The sequence below is a fragment of the Lagenorhynchus albirostris genome, chromosome 11 (genome assembly GCF_949774975.1).
Source record: "Lagenorhynchus albirostris chromosome 11, mLagAlb1.1, whole genome shotgun sequence".
Classification (NCBI taxonomy): domain Eukaryota; kingdom Metazoa; phylum Chordata; class Mammalia; order Artiodactyla; family Delphinidae; genus Lagenorhynchus; species Lagenorhynchus albirostris.
The window spans coordinates 36,038,485-36,054,672 of NC_083105.1; the positions used below are offsets into that span (position 1 = coordinate 36,038,485).

At 38.7% G+C, this 16,188-nt stretch overlaps 1 protein-coding gene across 1 annotated transcript in view; it reads right to left on the reverse strand.

Annotated features, from left to right (window-relative positions):
• The window catches only part of TMTC2 (transmembrane O-mannosyltransferase targeting cadherins 2), an 850,034-nt gene that overhangs the window by 370,745 nt on the left and 463,101 nt on the right, over nucleotides 1–16,188 (reverse strand). The window lies entirely within an intron of this gene.

Genomic DNA, 16,188 nt, shown 5'->3' on the forward strand with positions numbered 1-16,188 from the left:
ACTGTTGAGAAACTCCACAAAAAGGAAGCAATGGATATTGTGTCAGAAAGAAAGAAAGAAATTTTCCTCTACCCTTTTAAGTTCTTCTATCTTGCCTATGAATTAATTTGACATGAGATAGATTAACAGGAGAAAATCAAAAAAAGTTTAACAATATGTATACATGAGAGAGACCCAGGAAAACTGAATAATTCACCAAAGGGCCAAGACCCTCACTTTAAATACCATCTTCGGCTAAAGACAAAAGAGGAAGTGAGGGGTAGTGGTTTCGGACTTTAAAAAGGAGGAGGACAATTCACAGGGTGATGGAAAAGCAAGTATTTGGTAAACAAATGTTTGCTGCGCCATGCAGAGACAATGGGATATAGCATGAACTCTGATCCCTAGGTCCTGGCAGTTTCCCCTACCACATCTTGCCCATATTCTTTGTAGATACCTCTGTGATAGTTCTACTCTGGCGACAGATCCCTTATAAAAATTCTTTTAAGCAGTTAAGGGGGAGGTATCAAGAAAAACTTCCTGAGTCTTCTGCTTCTTAGAAATAATCAGCCTAAACTAATCCTCATGTCAGAGACACATTTTGGAGTGGCAAATTTTGCTCCTCTATATAAACTATTTTCAGTAACATTTATTTATTTATTATTATTTTTTGTATCGTTATTGGAGTATAATTGCTTTACAATGTTGTGTTAGTTTCTGCTGTACATTTCAGTAACATTTAAAAGTTGAATAAAATATGTGTTATCTAAGATCACAATGCACAAGCTACCCAGAATTTAAATTTATTTTGTTTTCTGTTGAATTCTTAATAAATTGGTGTGATGCTGCTTTTCCTGCTCATGAGAAGCTCTGATTAGCAACTGCCTTTTATTATAATATATAATGAGAAATGATTATTAATAAATGTAATTGAACTAGCAATTTCTTTTTTCAAAATATAAGGTCAATGGAGGAAAGAACAAGTGGAAGTCATAATGACTACTGGTAAAGTCGATAACCACTGACATAGGTCTTAGTTATCACAAGACTATTTCATCTTACAAGAAAGATAAATATATTTTCTGAAAAAAAATTAATTTCCAAAAGTTTCAGTTTTGATTATCTCCCTGCTCACTTTTTACTACCTGTATGGGTCTCTTCATGGGAGTTTCAAACTTGAAAGCATTTTCTCAGTTATGAGTAAGAATATCGTTTTCTTGACCCAACCATTCTGCTCTCCTGTCTCTCTCCCTTTCACTAAAGTTTTCAAGTGAAAACTCTCCTCTGTTCTCCTATGGTTTGATTTTTTTTTTTTTTTTTTTTTTTTGCGGTACGCGGGCCTCTCACTGTTGTGGCCTCTCCCGTTGCGGAGCACAGGCTCCAGACGTGCAGGCTCAGCGGCCATGGCTCACGGGCCCAGCCGCTCCGCGGCATGTGGGATCTTCCCGGACCGGGGCACGAACCCGCGTCCCCTGCATCGGCAGGCGGACTCTCAACCACTGCGACACCAGGGAAGGCCCCTATGGTTTGATTTTATTATTTCTGATCTACAAGAACCACAATGATCTAGGTCAACAACAAATCTTTCTCTGACTATTTATAAAGTTTCCTTGCATCTTCACTTGTCTTGATACATAAGGCAGGCAAAGAAAGTGAGAATGGGAAGGACAGTTGGTGACCCATTTTTAACACACAAGTCCAGCAGAGTTATGCTATTTCCAAGTTGGAATCTGTGTGATATCCTTTCATCCCCACAGTCTATCCTCATCCTACTCCTGCTGAGACTTCACTAAGTTTCTTTACTTTGTGTGAATCATCTTTTTGTAAAATTCTGAAATACATACTTTCCTTTCTCTTTGACATCCTATTCTCTAGACTATATGAGCTTCTGCTGCCTCTTAGAAGAGCAGAATAGCCACCTCAGCCTCCAAAGAAGATGAAATTCTAGAAGACCTGCAATTGTGGGAGGCTCAGAATTAACATAAAGATTGTTTTTTAAAGAGATGACAAAAATCACATCACGGCCACTTTCAAGATTGTGGTTCCTAAAATTTAAAGACCATGGGTTATGAATTTTCATTAAACCATCCAGCCAACTGGCTGACTGTAATGTGCCAGTGAGACAGGAGGGAAGGGGGCAGTGCACAACCTTTGAAAGAATGACACAGCTGTTGAGGATATGACAAAAACTGGTTAGAATCGATTAGGCCCAAGATGGCAGAAGATTCGACTTCCAGTTGGCCTTGAGACTCATTACACTCATTGTAATACATTAGCATATGCTAAGTGATACAACCACAGGTGCCATGACAGTTCTGAGGCTGACTATAAAAGGCCAAAAAGTGGCCAGTGGCCCAGTTCCTGGAAATTTCCGACCCCTTCTCCGAAATAGTTGGAGTAACCCTCCCACTCATTAGCCTATGAAACTACCCAGCCCATAAAAACTAACCACCCCATATTTCAGGGCCTCTCGCCTTCTGAGATGGCCCACACTCTGTCCATGGAGTTTGTATCTCCCTAAATAAACCTAAACCTACTTTCCCACTTAGCTCTTGGGGCAGAGCCCTCTTGCCTGCCTGCTTGTATCCTTCACAAGCATCCTTTATTAATAAATCTGCTTCTTACCTATCCCTTTGCCTTTTGCTGAACTCCTTCTGTACTGAGACATAAAGAACCTGAGCTTCATTAAGTCCTGTGACCAGGTGTGCAGTTTCTGCTGGGAGATTGCGGGTTCGAGTCCCCTCCTAAGCCTGGAATTGTGGGTTTGAGTCCCAACTGTGGTGCGATTGGGTTTGAATCCCAGTCTGAGTTGTGCAGTTCCACCAGGACCTAGGCTAGGTGCTCATAAAACAAGCATGATCCTCTCTCACAGGGCTCATATTCTGTTACACGAAACCTACAGTTAAGCAAATGATTGCTAATACAATGTGACATATGGTATACTAGAGATATACACAGAATGTTGAAATATACACCTGTAATAGAAGCATAAGGGGACAGCAGTCAATCCTACAGGAGTAGGAGAGCGGAAAGTCAGGGGAAAGGGAAACAAGTTGGGTCTTGAAATACTTGAAGTAGTAGTTTATCAAGGCAAGGGAAGAGGTCTTCCATTTACACTTTCTTATTTCAAAAACAAGAATACTTTAAAACTGGAAAACTTCTTTTTGTAAACAAAAAAGACTATGCTCATTAGATCTTCTATTTAAAATGTTCTATAATACTATACTATTCCCTCAATCTCTGTGTAAGATGCAATTTACTCCCTAAATAAAAACTACCAGTGTCTCTGATCTCTCTTCCTTTTTCCTTCAGCTCTTTATATTCTTCCCCATTTCCTAATTGAATTTTCTCTGGACCCTTTCTTGACAACTACTCTTCAATTATCTAGACACATCTTTCTCCATTTCTAACCATGTAACTGCTATCTCAGTAGCAAAATATCTGATTGGGTGCAACTTGACCTCCAGAGCACTTCTGTCCAATTGTCAGAGGAAATAAATTTAATTCAGAGAGACTTTTATTCTTTAAAATTATTTTAAAGAATTTACTTTAAAGAAATTAAATTTTAATTTTACTTTAATTAAATTTTAAAGAATTTATTCTTTAAAAAAAGGCATGAATTCTACTCTCCCTTTACTCCAACTGGGCCCATAGAGTGGACCCAGTTTTCCAGCTGGATATTTTGTCTCTGCCTCAACATGTGACTTAGGAAGCTTTCAGAGAGAAGGAAGACACAAAAGTCTTAGTCAAGGCAAATTTTCACTCACAAAGTAAGATTTTAGGGGAATAGCCCAGTTTAAATTTTGCTTTTATTCTATAAATATATTCAAAAGTCACTTAAGCTTCCTTTGAAACTTTCTAGAGCTAATCCTTTTGCAGAGTCCCTCTGGTGCTTAAGCAAATGGTTAGCACTAATTGTTTCCCACCTTGGAGGAAACATTTTTCGTGGAAGAATAAACTAGATCTACAAAGCAGCTACTTTCTTATCTTGGACTCCTACCATCTCTAATCCCCACAATGTGCTGACACTGGAGCCCATACAGGTGTGATATCTTTAGTATCCCTCCCTAAAATATCCTCTGAAAAGTAGCTTGATTTGGAAAATAATATATTTGTTAAGTGTATTTTAACAATAATAATCCCTTGCTTTAAATATCACGTGTTTGTATTATACACACACACAAACACAAATTTAAGTTAAATTAGAATAACATACAATAGCTTGCAAGGAAATTAAAAGAATAACATGCTAACCATGCTTTCATTTTATAGATAAAGCGACTGATATCCGGAAACTCGGTAACTACTCAAAGTTATATAAGTTAATTGATAGCAGAATCAGTTTGAACTGATACCAGGAACTCCTCACTTCTACTCCAATGCCTTGTTCACATTATATATTTTACAATTAACTTGTGGGATAGAGAGTAGGGATTATTAAATGAGAAAATGCTTATAAAGTACAGTGCCCAACATATAATAATCAATAAATGCCAACTTCTGTGGTGGCTATTGCTGTAGCTGTTTTGATTGTTAATATCACTCAAATGTTGTAACTACTATAAAGATACGGGCCAGAATTATTTATGATCATATCGTTTCAGCCAGCATCTTGCCAACCAGGGATTCTTAGCTTAGGGTCAATGAGCCTTAGGATTTCATGAAGTGTTTAAGGAAGCTCATAAACGCCCAGAAATGTGTGGTAAAGTTTTTGTGTCTGTATATTTGGAAAGTTTTTTATTCTGGGGAGAGAAGAGACAGTTTTCATCAATTCTCAAGATTTAACCATGTTGTTGAATGTCTCAGTATTTCATTCCTTTTTATTGCTGAATAATATTCCATTACAGCTGAACTTTGAACTGTGTGGGCCCACTCATATGCAGGTATTTGTGAAGAGTAAAGACTATAGTACTACACAGTCCATGGTGGGTTGAATCTGTGGAGGCAGAGGAACAGTGGTAATGAAGGGCCAACTGTAAGCAATACACAGATTGACCTCATGTTGTTCAGGTCAACTGTATGGACAGATCACATTATGTTCATTCATTCATCAGTTGAACATTTGGGTTATTTCCACGTTTTGGCACTCATATATAATACTATGAATATTTGTGTCTTAGTATTTCTGTAAACATTTATTGGCGATTCTTTTGGAGAATTGCTGAGTCAAATGATATCTCTATGCTTAAGTTTCTAAGGATTTGCCAAACTGTTTTCCAAAGGTGCTACACTATTTTACATACCCACTAGCAATGTACAAGAGTTCCCATTTCTATACACTTTTGCCAGTATTTGTTATTTCCTTTCTTTTTTTTAACTATAGCCATCTTAGTGGGTGTGAAGTGATATTTTATGGTGGTTTTGATAGACATGTCCCTGATGAATAATGATGTTGAGCATCTTTTCATGTGCTATTGGCCACTTGCATATCTTATTCGGGAAAAAAAGGTTTATTTAGATTGTTTGTCCATTTTTAGTAAGCTTTTTTGATTTAATAGTATTCATATATCCTGAGTAAAAGACCCTTGTCAGAAATGTGATATGAAATTATTTTCTCCCGCTCTGTGGGTTGTCTTTTCACTTTCTTAATGATGTCCTTTGAAGCACAAAAGTTTTTAATTTTTAGGAAATCCAATTTATCTATTTTTCAATTGTTGATGCTTTACCTGTCATATTTTACACTTGATCTTAACCAAAAGGCTGAGAAGTGATTTAGCTGCATATTTTAAAAACCATTACCTAATCCAAGGTCATGAAGATTCACACCTATTGGTTTTCCAAGAATTTTATAGTTTTTGCTCTTACACTTGAGTCTGTGCCCTGTTTTAAATTTATTTGTATGTATATGTCGCAAGGTAGGAATACACCCTCTGGAACACTAATGCAATAAACTATGAGACAGTTGAAGCCGATACCCAAATGATCTACATTATTATACATAAAATCTCTTCTAACCAAAGGTTTAGTATAATAACTTTCAGTTTTACATAAGGGAAAATGGAAAAAATGTATATTGTAATTTTTAAGTGTTTAAAATTTTTTTAAATTATCCTAAATGACATGTACATAGTACAGCTACAGAGGGAGTGTCATATTATTAGCATTTCATTCAATCTGAGCTAATCACCTTTCAGATCACGTAATCTCAAGCAGCTCACAGAGTATTCACAGCGGAGAGACTACAAAATAATGGCAAAGAAAGAAAGCAATCCCTTAAGAAACAACTAGAAATGGATATTTTGCTGACCATATTGTGGAAAGTGCATCTAAGCATCAATGAAACAAACTTTGAGCAATTACAAATGTCAAAAGCTTAATTATTTTGTAAATAGTAACTTAATCTCAATTCAAGAAAATAGTATCCTAGCACAAATCAAAGCAGGACACTCAAAGCATCAGCAAAATAGGCAACTCCCAAAGAGAATTCAAGACTGAACTTCAATAGAGATAATCATAGTTATAACTGGATAGGTACCTACTCAGAGCAAACTCTCTCTAGACTGTTATAGTCTTGATTCCGGTTTTAATATTAGGCAAACCAGGTAAACAGCCTCACAAAAGATAGTTATCTGTAAAGAGGGGTGAAGGCACCCATCTGTGTATGCAAAATGATCTATTAGAATGACAGAAAAAAAACCGTTGGGATCTCTATTAACACTTTCAATTTAAAGAATGAGAAAAACCAATATTTACTGGTACTTAGCTATTAATATGATTTCATACTGATGTCCTCACTCAGTCTATATCAGATTACGTAATTCAGATAAGTTCATGTCATGTGGGATTTCTCTCCCAAAGAAAGAGTAGAAGTTCCACGATGGAGAGTTTGACATAGTGGTCCCACTCATCCTTTTGCTTTCAACAGAGAGTATCGTATTTCAGTGGACGGGGAACCAAGAAGGAGATTTGTGTATTATATTATCCAGTTGTAAGTAAACTAATCCTCATTAAATGGGTACAAAACTACAGACTATTTTTGTAAAACATCATGGATTGGTAATATGGGGAAGAGGTAGAACTGAATAAAGAATGGCAGACTAAAACTTCTTCTAATCTCTAGTACCAGCTCCTCATCAGCCACATTGAAAGATAAATAATGATAATCGAATCAAATCAGACAAGAAGCTGCCCAAAATGTTGAAATTATCTAGAAGGCTTTTGAAATGTGAATTCGTATATTATTTACAATGAACATTTTTATAGAGTGTTTGTGACTTTAACAATGAGTGAGAAAGCAATCAGTTTCCAAAATAACTTCATGTTATGAAGAGAACGTTTTGGAGAAAAAAAATTTTGGGAAATCTCTCTCCTGATGTGCAGTTACTGCGAAAATGTGTGCATATCAATATGTTAAAAAAAAGTTTATGTCTGTACACTTTCATTCAAAGAAATGGTTTTAGATATTTACGCCATTTGTTCGAAATCTAGATTTTGTTTGCAAGAATAAATTATTGACTCCCGGGAGAAATTAGAATTTATAAAATGAATTCAGTCTAGGAATCTTTGCATAATTAGTGAAAGCAGTTTAAAAGTGAATATCACGTTGTGTTAGCTGCAGCCAATGAATTATTTCTTCCTTTTCTTTACACGTGTTTTTAAATTTTTTTCGAGCTTTATTGAGATATAATTGGCATATATTATTGCGTAAGTTTAAGGTGTACAACATGATGATTTGATACATGTATATATTGCAAAATGATTACCACAATAGGGTTAGTTAACAGCTCCATCACCTCACATAATTACCACTTTGTGTATGTATGTGTATGATGAAAACATTTAAATCTATTCTCTTAGAGACTTTCAAACAGATAATACAGTATTATTAACTATAGTCACCATGCTGTAGTTTAGACTGCCAGAACTTATTCATTTTAAAACTGGAAGTTTGTACACTATTTCTTCCATTTAAATGTCCTACTTCTATGACAGCCATTAAAACAAAGAATCAAACTGAATTCAAAACCTGACTCTTAAATCACTTTAAATGATATTTAAACGAAGATTTTCAAAAATAATAAAGCATATTAAAACATAGTATATTCTCTGCAATGTTATTAAAAATAATGTTGGATGAAAACAAAAAAGGATGTTTGTGTTAATAATAAAAATGAATGAAATTATTTTAAAATGTTATTACTCTATATTATTCTTTTAAATTTCTATTATGAAATTATATATATTGTACTTTAGTAAGTAATTTATTATTAAACAATTTTAGATATACTAAGAGTATTCTCAAAATTGCTCATTAGTGTGTGTTATCAAAATTTTGGGAATCACTGCCACAGAGAATGTTGCACAACATAGGTTTATTATTTTCTAAATATGCTTTATGGTGCACAATCATCTAATAAAATGGAAATAGCCCAGCACTGAGTGACCTAGATTCTAATCCAATTTAAAAAGTTGTAAAATCCCAGGCAAGTCAACTCACCTCTCAGGAACATTTCTGCCCATCTGTAAAATAAAATGGTTGGGATGGCTGATTTCTAATGGCCCATCTAGCCCTAAAATTCTGGTTTCAAGATGTTCTTCGTATGAGACTATGAATTTACAGCTATGTATTATTTGATCATAATTACATAATAATTTATCATAGGCTTTAATGATGACAAAGGACAAACAAAAAAGCAAAAATTAATTTTCAGAAAATGAATAAAAATTCATATTAAATACCAGCTCTCAAGAGTATAATCAATCTGATTGATCATTTTACAAGCACTGTTTCCTGCCAAATGTTAGACACAGTGTTTTGCTTTTGGAGGGATGCAAAGATTAACACAATGTTATCCCTCTCAATTACATTCTACATAATACTTCGTAAATAAGTAATAGCAGCACTGATAGAAAGCTTATATCATTGCTTAATTCTCAGTTTACAATTGTGCTTTCTTTTCTTTTAAGTAGAGTTACATCCTAACATGCAAAAGGAAGGAAATAAAGCAACCTATATTGATGACCGCAAATAAAATGCATTAGAGGGAGTTCTTGTTTCTGGGTAAAATGTAAAAGAAGTTTTCATATATTATTGGGCTCATACATAGGCTTTGTTTTAAATTTTTCTCATATATATATATACACACACACACATATATACATAGACACTCCCAAATCCTACTTTTGGTCACAAAGAACTAAATGTGTTGTTCTTTTGGCACTTTAATGTTTGCAGTCTTCCTACAGAGGGTGATCAAAGTAAGTAGACAGGTCTACAAAAGTGTCACTCCATCATAAAAGATAATGTGCCTAATTTACTATAGTTCATTATTTGTAAACTTACTCTAAAGGAAATATTTACCCCAAAATGTGCATGCTTCTGAGATGGTTTCAGGGAAAACATCTTGTAGATATGATTGAAAGACATAGTTAATCTGATATACAATAATATTTTAAGGAAAAAAAATGACTCCCTAATTCATTAGAATTATTTTATTCACTCATCAATTCAACAGATATTATCTAATACTCACTCTACATTGTACATTGTTGTAAACTTGGGGCATGTATTATGAACAAGACAAAACTCCTATCCTCCAAGAGTTTCCATTCTCAAGAGAGAAATAAAGTTATTTAGCAAACAAATAAATAGTATAATTCTTAATAGTGATAAGTGCTCTAAGGAAAAATATAGCTAGTTTTTAAGAGGTAGAGTGGCTATAATATAATGAGAAAGGTAGGATTCTGATGAGGTGTTTGGAAGATTAGTTATGGAAGAGATTGGAGAAGTTTGGAATTTCAGATGTTGTAGAATTTCAGATGATATAAAAATCTATGGTCTGACCATGGAATGAGAAGCATATAGCTTACATGGATTGGAATGGAATAGCAAACTCTGAAGGCATCAGCTGGGCCAGCAACAGGAATATTGAACCAGGGGAAAGGATGAAAAGAGAGATTAAGGCAAATCGCCAAAATTCTTAATATACATGGGGGAGTAATTGATGTTAGAAAAGAGCCATGTTTAAAAGTAGGAGAGATAACCGGACTCCATTAGCCTGGAATAATGAATGGGTTTTTACAGAGAGATGGAAGAATGATAACCTCTATAACTACTCAAAATATATTTAAAGAATGCTTAATTGATCTAAAAAAATATAGTAAATCTAAAAAGACATGGGCATGTAGAAGAATGAGCAGCATTTAGTTTAAATGACTGTATCGACCAAGTGTCTTCAATGCACAAAGGAAATTAAGTCAACTAGGAGAAAGAATGTGAGAAGCGTTCTGTGAAGAGGTAAAACATGTATGGGAGCAATAGAAAGAGTTGCGTGAAAAATTAGAAATGGAAGAATGAACCTTGGATAGAGGAAAGCAAATAAGAATTTAAGTTCTGAAGGGGATAAGTAATCAGAGGGACTTATGTCCATAAATGACAGGAATGTAAATGAGTAAAGAGATACAAAAATATAAAGTCAATTCAAATTACTAGACACTAGCAAATATATATAAAATAAAATGTAATACATATCAGACATATGTAATGATATGTATACATTTTTTCTTCATAAGATGTTTAAGAGGCTTCATTTATTCATTCACTCATTATTTCAAGAACAATTCTTTGAGCAATTCTTTGACTTACTAGTCAAAAGCATAATCAGTTAAAGTCTGCTGAACACAGAAACATTTGATAACCTCAGGTTTCAAGACAACTGTGCTAAAACAATGGAGTAAGCATACACGGTAAAATAATAAAATAATTTGAGTTATTTCCCTTCTCTGATCTGGTTCCCTTTATTGATACCTGATTTAGAGGTTGAAAAGGATTGAAGGGTGTGCATTTATTCACAGAAATCTAACTATTACAACTTTCACTAAGTCCTTAAGTTTAGAATCTTACGCTTGTGGTAACACAAGCAGAACTGGCATATGAACATGTATTGTTAACCAGTTCATTAACTTTACAATCATTTTCCCATTTTTTCTATCATCTTTTATGAGTTCGTTTAGAAAGAACTCTTTCTAAATGTCAAAATGATATACAAGTATAAATGATTATCCCATAGTCCAGATGAGTCATCCTGTGGCTAAAACTTTTTAACATGGCATCTTTTACTTCCTGAGGAATTTATTATTTAGCAAAAGAGTCCATTACCAAGAAATTTCTAGGTAAGTATTTATAGTTAATGTGTTTCAGTAGTAGCAATCCTTTCCCCATCTCCAGTTATTAAGTTAAAACACATGACGCGCTAAACTACAAGTGAAAATCAGTTTGGAGAACTCTTAGAGGAACAGACAGATTCTTACCACCAATCCACCTCCCTAAAAATGCTATGAAAATGATCAGGATAAAATCTGATTTATACTGAGTAAGAAAAGACAACGAGGAAATGCAGAAAACCAATCAAACAACAGAAAAGATAAAATTGGTCATTTCAGTCAAACAACACACGTTGTCAGTAAAACTGGCTAATGGACTCCATTTTTTGGAGTGAATTAGTTTATCTTTTCAGTCACTGTGACCAGAGTATCATTAACAATTTAAACACGTATTTATGCTAAAATTGTCTATATAATATCGGTGATTGATATTACAATGACTCCAAAATTCCAGAAATTTAATATTTCTTATGGGGGGAGAGAGAGAGAAACAGACTGTTTACCACAAGTGTTTGCCTTGCACATAATCCAGGTAAATAGCTTAAAACTAGTTTAGTAACAAAAGAAAATTTTTATTTTATTTTATTTTCTACCACTCAGTTTTCACTGAAAAAGCTTCCTAAGACACTCTTTCAATAAGTATCTAAGTAATATATGAACTCTTCAAGTCAACACCATCATGCAGGCTATACAGGCTTTAGGGTCATAAAGGAAATTTTACATCTTAAAAGAATGCACTGGTAATTAAATAAACATCTATGCTACAGGCAGGAACAAAGACAGCAAAATGGGAGAAAGACATTTCCTGAGATCACTCCCTCCTCTCTGAGCAGTTTCCACCACTCTGTGAGCAAATATATCATTCTTTTGTTAACTGCCAATAAATTCTTGGTCTTCCTCCTTGCTTGTTTTTCCACCCTTTAATTCTACCTGCAGGGCTGCGTTTGTTTTTTCCTGACAGCATTTGAGATTTCTAAGCTACCACAGGGGTGCCAGCCCATACTGTGCACAGTAAGTGAAGAAGAAACAATCTGGCTGTTGTTTTAACACTTTGCAAATAGCAACTTGTTTCTTCTGCGTGATTTTTGCCCCTGGACATCCGACAGAGGAATAATCAATCCACGAATAAAAGACAGGTTTCCCTTTCATCTTCCCCACCAGTAAATTTGGCAATTTCAGATGGATATTTACAATTCAAAGAAAAGTTTTGTTTTTTAATCATGCATCGGTATTCTTTTACACAATAAGAAAATCTGTTACTGTAAGGTCGGATCTTAACAAACGGCACCGCGAAACAGAGGAAAGCTTCAAGTGAGCTTTATTAGGGAGCGCTCCCGGGCGAGGTTCACTGGTCGGAGAGAAAGGGGCCAGAGAAGTCGCCACCATCCTGCTTCAACACATCATCCCCCGATTTGGTCTGCCGGTCTCCATTCAGTCGGGATAACGGACCCGCCTTTGTCTCTCAGGTGGTTCAACAGGTATCAGAGGCTCTCCAGATCACCTGGAAACTCCACATCCCCTACCACCCCCAATCATCCGGTAAGGTTGAACGCGCCAATGGGATCTTAAAAGACCACCTTACCAAACTGTCCCTTGAGGTCCGTGTCTCATGGCCCAACCTGCTTCCTCTAGCCCTAACCCAAACCGACCTTTTCACCTTTTTGTGGATGAACGGGCCGGAATAGCCACTGGACTCCTTGCCCAGCCTGTAGGGCCTTCCTACCGCCCCGTGGCTTACCTCTCCAAACAGCTAGACCCAATCATTCGGGGATGGCAACCATGCCTTTGGGCCCTAGCAGCGGCAGCCGGAACTGACCAAACAAACACTCAAACTGACTCTGGCCCACCCACTAACCGTGTTTTCCTCCCACCGGCTGGTCGACCTCCTAGGCCGCAAGTTTCTCTCCCTCCTGGGCCCCTCCCGCATCCAGGAGTTCCACCTACTATTCATTGAAAACCCAGCTATTTCTCTTGATCTCTCCCCTCGCCTGAACCCGGCTTCCCTCCTGCCTATCTCTGGCACGGGGGGTTTTCCATCCCATTCCTGCCCTCATGTCGTAGAAGCCTTCAAACCACCAGGAGAGGGACTCTTTGACACCCCTCTTTCAAATCCGGACCGCACTCTCTTTGTGGACGGTACTTCGATACTCGGTCCTGACGGGCGCCGACGGGCAGCCTACGCGGTGGTAACTATCTCAACTATTATCGAGGCTAACAGCCTTCCAGAAGGAACGACCTCCCAAAAGGCTGAGCTAATCGCACTTACACGAGCCCTCAACCTTTCCAAAGACCAAAGGGTTAACGTCTACACAGACTCTAAATATGCCTTTCTCATTGCACACAGCCACTCAGCACTACGGAGGGAACGCGGATCTCTGACCACTAAGGGATCCCCAGTGGTCAACGCTTCCCTCATTGCAAAACTCCTGGAGGCCCTCCAGCTTCCTAAAGAAGTAGCAATTATCCATTGCAGGGGTCATCAACTCCCATCCAACCCAATAGCACAAGGTAACTCGAAGGCCGATCCCGTGGCCCGAGAGCTTACAAAAGGGGATCCTCCAGCTCCACTCCTATTTTTTACCAGTCCTACCCAACCCACATATACCCCGCACGAGGAAGCTGCCTTACTATCAAAATGGGGACACAAAGACAACAAAGGATGGATTTTTATAGACAACAAAATTGCCCTACCTCTGGTGCAAACAGCCAGCCTCCTATCAGACATCCATAAATCCTTACACATTGGTCCAAAAGCAATGTTCCGTTTTTTGGACCCCCTCTTTCATCTGTCAGGACTTAGAGAGGCCATCTCAAAGACTCACATGGCCTGTCAAACCTGCGCATCCGTCTCCCCACAAGGAGGCCTACGGCCCCGAATTCCTACATACCAGATGGGTGCCAGGCCTTGGTAAAAGTCCAGATCCCCACCTCTAACATAGAAGGTGTTCACCTGGGATGGTCCACCCCCGCTGTCTGCTTCACTTACGATCAGACCCGAGACTACTGTCAATGGTGGAATGAGACCTATGGGGGGTGCCCCTATCACTCATGTAACATCCATGTGGCAAAACTAGATACCAGGAGCTCTCTCGACAATCCCACCTGCTCACCACAAATGGCAAGGGTCAATTATTCATCAACATCAAAGATCCCTGGGACACAAGATGGGTAAAAGGGGTACAAGGAAAAATCTACCGATGGGCAACTGATGCCTACCCCGTGGGCTCTACCAGGGTCTTTCGCTCATATATCAGTTTGATTCCCAAAGTTATCCAACAGTTGAGCGAACAAGCCACTGCCATCCAGGAAACAGAACAAGCCCTAAGACACAAACTACCTCACCCCGAACACAAAGAGGATCCTTTTTCTTGGTTGACCCTCATCCGTCAAGCAGTACAGATACTCAACCACACAGGAATAGGTAACATCTCCGACTGCTTTCTATGTGCCTCGCCTGGCTGGCCACCCTTGGCTGCTGTCCCATTCGACCAGCCCTTCAATTCTACTTCCCACACCTCCCAAAACCCACCTTTTTCCCCGTTAAAAGTCCCCATATTCCTTGATTCAAAAAATCTCACCATCTGTTACGGCAGCCGCCCAAATCTAGCTGATACTGGGTTTCTTTGTAACTCATCCCTCACGGTAAGCACATCAATTGAAGCACCACCAGGCATGTTTTGGTGGTGCAATGGTTCCCTCACAAAAGAGGGAACAGAAAAAGTCTTCCTCCCCCTTCCCATGTATCCCCGTTACTCTCGTCCCACAACTCACACTGTATAGCCAAGCCGAATTTTCCTCACTAATCACGCCGCCCTTTACCCAACGAAAAAGAGCTATCTTTCTTCCTCTGCTCGCAGGCATCTCTCTCACCTCCTCCCTGGTCGCTGCAGGCCTCGGGGATGGCGGGGGCGGGGTGGGGGGGGAGCTCTAACACATAGTGTTTCAACATCCCGCGACTTAGAACATAAACTCCAGCTAGTCACTGAAGCCTCCGCCGGCTCCATCTCCTCTCTCCAGCACCAAATCACCTCCATAGCCCAAGTCCTCTCCAGAATCGACGAGCCCTGTATCTCCTGACGGCCGACAAAGGAGGTACCTGCCTCTTCCTACAGGAGGAATGCTGCTATTACATCAATGAAACAGGACGCGTCGAAGACAACGTAAAAGCCCTCCATCGCTTAAGAGAAGAACTCCAACGCAAACACCAACAGGCCGCCTCCCCAATTCCCGATTGGTGGCGATCCACCCTCTATACCTGGCTAACACCAATCTTAGGCCCCTTAATTCTCATCTGTATCTTGTTCATGCTTGCTCCCTGTTTTCTTAGGTTCCTTCGCAGGCGCATGGAGGAAGTCTCTCGGGTGGCCACAAACAAAATGCTCCTCGGCCCTTACACCTTGCTTCCTACAGAACCCCCCACTGGTCTCCCCTAAGCCTCGGACCTCTGGTCGCCCGACTCCCCTTTCGACGCCCCCATTCAGCATCAAGTAGCCGGAGATCAGAACGCCGCCCCATTACACCAAAGATGTCGGGATGTAAGGCCAACTGGCCCGAGGCAGGGGAACACAATCAGATTCACAGGTTGCATCAGAACGAAATTCTCCGCACCATCCAGTTCCAGAAACTGCCCTGGAGACATTCCGGACCACCCAGTTCCAGGAACTGACCTGGGGACTTTGAACCCGGCCCAGCCTTCCCGCCTTTTGAGGGGCGGGACTAACGGTTCCCCAGGATACCCGAAAAGACCACCAAATAAGGAATACCCTGCGCCCTCCCAGATTCACCACACCCCTTTCCCTTCTTCCCCTATAAAATCTTGCCCAACCCTCTCCCGGGTGCGACTTCTCTGGCCCCTTTCTCTCGGATCAGTGAACCTCGCCTGGGAGCGCTCCCTAATAAAGCTCACTTGAAGCTTTCCTCTGTTTCGGGTGCCGTTTGTTAAGATCCGACCTTACAGTTACCTTCCTCAATTTTTTTAACTGAATTTGAATAAATCACTCTTTGGAATTTATGCCAACCACAACACCTAAGAACAAGGTTTTTTTTTTTTAAAATGGGTCCAGATGACAAGATTCTTCATCAAATTAACTATGTTGCTAAACATTA